This window comes from Anneissia japonica, unplaced genomic scaffold (assembly GCF_011630105.1).
Source record: "Anneissia japonica isolate Jap-2015-1 unplaced genomic scaffold, ASM1163010v1 scaffold25213_len355544_cov161, whole genome shotgun sequence".
Classification (NCBI taxonomy): Eukaryota; Metazoa; Echinodermata; class Crinoidea; order Comatulida; family Comatulidae; genus Anneissia; species Anneissia japonica.
Genome location: NW_022755918.1, coordinates 269,938 through 274,700, shown reverse-complemented (window position 1 = coordinate 274,700; position 4,763 = coordinate 269,938).

Here is a 4,763-nt window from a genome sequence, read left to right as displayed (position 1 = left end):
GCCTTATGATGGTTGGAATACATCGTGATAGGTGAAGCAACCTCGACCATGACAGCGTGGTTGACAGATTTCATGCAAAATTTCCAAAATATACCGTAGAATTTCACTTTCAAGAATGAGGATTTGAAAATAAATTAGATGGTTACATTGCATACTCTTTGTTTCTCGCTTTATTCAAAAGGTTTTGGTTTTGGAAGCTGATTTAAACATTAGAAAGCATAGCCTACATGAAGTCATAGTAACTCGATGCCTATCAAATAAGTAATAAAAATTAGCCATAATTCATCAAATATCCGTGGCTTCCAGGGGGAAAAGCCCCCTGGACCCCCACTGGGGGACTTGGGTGGCCCCCTGGCCCCCAGCCAAGTGAGACTCGATTCGCTCCACTAGCCCCCCCCCCCCGGCGGGGCCTTTAGCCCCTCCGTCGGGCAGGTCCTGGCGCCACTCCTGGGAGAGAGGCAGGTGATATTATTCTTGTGTGGTTAAAACATATTTGTATGTATGGTATTGGTGTTGATATTATCCTGTGGAGCAGATTTATTGCATACTGTACAGCGAAATTGTGTGTTTTTTTTTCATCTATGTATTAAAATCATGTTTTAAAATAATATTTAAAACATACAACTTAAGAATATGCAACAATTTTATATTTTTAGTGGGCGCGTCTATCTAAACTTAATTAGAGTTAAAAGAGGTTCCCATTAGAGTAACTAATTCTAATAAAATGGATAATAGGCCTATTACTATTATCATAATAAATAATAGTTTTAATATACAATTCACTTTTATTAGTTTACATTTTCCAAATTCAAATACATCATGTAATAATCTTTATACTGATAAAATGTTAAATTGGTAGACAGGTTCTGGAAGATAAGCACCTCATTATAAAATAACGTTTTTAAGCTAGAAACGAATATGATACAAGTGGTAAACAAATCTTTAAACACATCGAAAATAAATGGAAAGTACAATTTATTAAATTGGAAGGTGATTTAGTCTCTAATTTTGCTTGGTTTTAAGTCAAATGTTAAGATTTTGTGAGACTAGTGTCAACCTCTCGCTGTGTATCTGTTGCTGATACTCCAATAACAGGGATAATAATGCCGTCTCTTGAACCGCCTGATTGTCAACCTTCAGAATATTGTTGGTTTATGGCTGCCATGGTCAAAAAGCACACAATGGACAAAGAGCAAACGTCAAGCCATTAAGATTTTCTGAACATTGGCCTATATATATATATAACTCACTGAACAACAAAATAATTTCCAAATTGTAAATAATTGGAGTAAGATAACAACAAATCATTTGTGTGGTCAATTTAATGAAGTGGAAAGTGATTCGTTTCAAATCGATGGGGCTTTTTCTTGAAATTAAATAACTCTATATTAACGACATCACAAAAAATATAATGTCTGAATTAAAACTATTTGCCGACGATTGCATATTATTTAAATGTATTAATGATGACCAGGATGCCAAACAACTACAAGATGATCTAGATAAAGTAGAGTGCTCCAATAAATGGCAAATGAAATTTAACCCCAACAAATGCCAAGGGAATAAAATAAGCAATAAAAAAAAAAACAATCAGCATTATAAATATATAATGAGTTATGTTATTCTCCAATCAACAAAACAACTTAGTTATCTTGGAATTGAGCTTACCAACAACTTAACATGGGGAGCTCATATTGACAGAATTTCCAAAAAAGCAAACAATACACTTAACATGCTAAGAAGAAACTTTTGTAATTGCCCTTATTGAAATTAAAGATAAATCTTACAATACATTCGTTAGACCCACGTTGGAATATGCGCAGACAGTATGGGATCCATATCAACAAAAACAAATCAACAAAATACAATCGATTCAAAATAAAGCAGCTCGATACGCCACTAAAAATTATGAAAGGAATAGTAGTATTACGGAGATTCAAAAACAATTGAATTGACCTATCCTACAACATAGAAGGTTTGTTGCTAGACAATCACTTCTTTATAGAACATGGCATGGAAAAACAGCCATAATAGTACCATCAAATATAAAGAATAATAACAATAGAAGAGATTAAGAAATTCCAGTAATTTTAACCTTATGGATATAAGATGCTCAAGTGACAAATATAAATTTTCTTTTTTTCCACGCACTACCGGTATAAGGGCATGGAATTTATTGCCAGAGAATATTAAACAATCTAAATCATTACCTGTTTTTGAATCTACGCTTTGGACAAACATAAATGATGGTACAATTATCCACAACAAAAAATGATGTTGATGTTGTTGACGAACTGTTTTGATTGGTAATTAATATGTGGTTTTAATATTGCACTAAGTGGTTTTGTTTGGTCTGGTTTCATGTATTATGTACACACTGAGAGACGCACCCCTGGCGCATATACCCCAGCGGTCCTTCGCCAGTATTGATCCAGATCCAGATTTATGTATATATTAAAAATAACAATTAATTAGCTATAAATGATTGTGTTTTCGAAATATAAGTCATGTTTCTATACAGTATATGATAATATATATATAGGCCTATATATATCAGATAATCCAAACAATAATATATATATAATGCCTCATGTATTATGTGCTGCAAAAACATGCATACATTTCTACTTTGTATAATCGTAATGGTTTTATATGTAAAATATTGATACAAGAGCGCTGAGATGGATAGGAAACGGATGTTTAGTCTTAACGTCAATAATAACTAACACTAATAATAACACTATGTCTGCATAAAAATTTTAGTAAATAGGAGCTGTAACAACGTGAAAGAAACATTAATTGTGTGCGCACGTGATGGCGATGTTGCTTTTCATGTAGGTGGTGATGGTGAGCTAAAAAATCTTTACGACTATTCACCTATGTCAATGGGAGGGTTGCTGAGTGGAAGTGGCGTATCTAGGGGTGCACGGGGGTAGGGACGTACCGCACCCGACAGCCACACACCCCCCCCCCCCACCCGACAGCCACACCCCCCCCCCCGTCACTTAAAATGTCTGAAGCAAAAACATCACATTCAAATAGTTAACAATCACCTCATATCACCTTATTTTGAGATCTAGCAGCCCTCATATAATCATGGAGCCCACTTGTCCTTCACCACAACCCCATCCATCGGTACCCAGCCTATTTCAAAGCTCATGTAGATACGCCACTGCTGAATGGACGAGTATTACGTGTCACAGAACACAAGACAGTCGGAAAAGGCAGAGTCTAAAAATCGTCCAATTTCGAGAAAAAAACGTGAGTTATAAGTTTTTTTTTTTTTTTCAAAATTGGGATTTTTCACCTAGTCATTTTTCGGTCGATTCTTGCATTATGTTACCCAATAAACATGAAAATATCGATTATGTTTGAATTATCCTTTTTTGATATCTTTTTATAGCATTAAATATTGTGAATTATTCCAAAATTGAGCCTCTATATATAAATGCCTATTTTAAGCTTAAAAGTAGGTTTTAAGTGTATTTGCAATCATGGATAGTATTTTTGTGATCCGTAGGTGCCCCAGAACACAAAACAGCTGGAAAACGCAGGGTTAAAAAATAGTTCGATTTCGAAAATAAACTTGGAGTAAAATCTGGAGTTATCCAGAGGGGTGTATAGAGGATTTTTTTCTGGGTGGGTCGTGATCATAATTTTCTGACCTTTTCACAATGAAATAACAGCAAGATGTGATTAAAATGTCAATACAATTTGCTGGAAGTAGATGGCAGGCTCAGTTTCAGAATTGCTGAAATTGAGATAGATTACGTCACGCAATTGGCAAGGTCTTGGACTCATTGCTGGTACCTCATCAATGCTTTTTCATCATTTATGTCATTGTGAAAAGGCTCTAGAAAAAAATGTCTTTGGAAAAAATGTGGACCTTTGAACATTTTTTTTGTTCGAGGGGGGGGGGGAGTCGTAAAACCTTCCCGACCGCCCCATGCATACACCCATGCTATCCCTTTGCGTTTTTGCCAAAATTGGGATATTTTTCACCAAGTCGATTTTCGGTCGATTCTTAAGCTGGTTTTCCACTAGGCAAATTTATTCCCACGAATCAGAGCGTCGGTTCGTTTCCTGAGTTCTGATTGGTTGCGCATTTTTTCGCTAGCAAAACTGCGATAGAAATGTAAATGCGCATGTGCATGAGCCGCAGCTTTCCATTCGCGCGAATAAATTCGCCAAGTGGAAAACAAGATTTACACACTGTTACCCAATTATCATGAAAATATCGATTATGTTTGAAATAGCCTTCTTGAATACCTTTTTATAGTTTTAAATGTTTTAATTATTCCAAAATTAAGCCTCTAAATGCCTTTTTTAAGCTTAAAGCTACGTTCACATTAAGCCCGGATCCGGTCCGGAGCCTGGACAAAAAAAATCGTAAGTTGCTACGTTTTTTGAACATCGTGCAAGGAACAAGACTGTTCGGGTTACGTATGCGTTCGATTAGTTCGAACCAACCGAGCTTGTTGCTAATTGGTCGAAGAAAAAAAACCGTGCGATTTCAAGATACAAATGGCTCTCAGATCCATCAGTCCGGATCCGGAGTCTGGATTAGGAATTGTAAGAATTTGATGTGAACGGTCCTATTCTTTACCACTGAACCCATTTTTCACGATTTTTTCTCTGGACTCAAAACTGGAATCCAGTCGGAAAAAGCATAGTCAAAAAAATCTTCCAATTTCGACAAAAAACGTGAGCTATAAACCTTCGTGTCTTTGTCAAAATTGTGATATTTTTCACCTAGTCTTTTT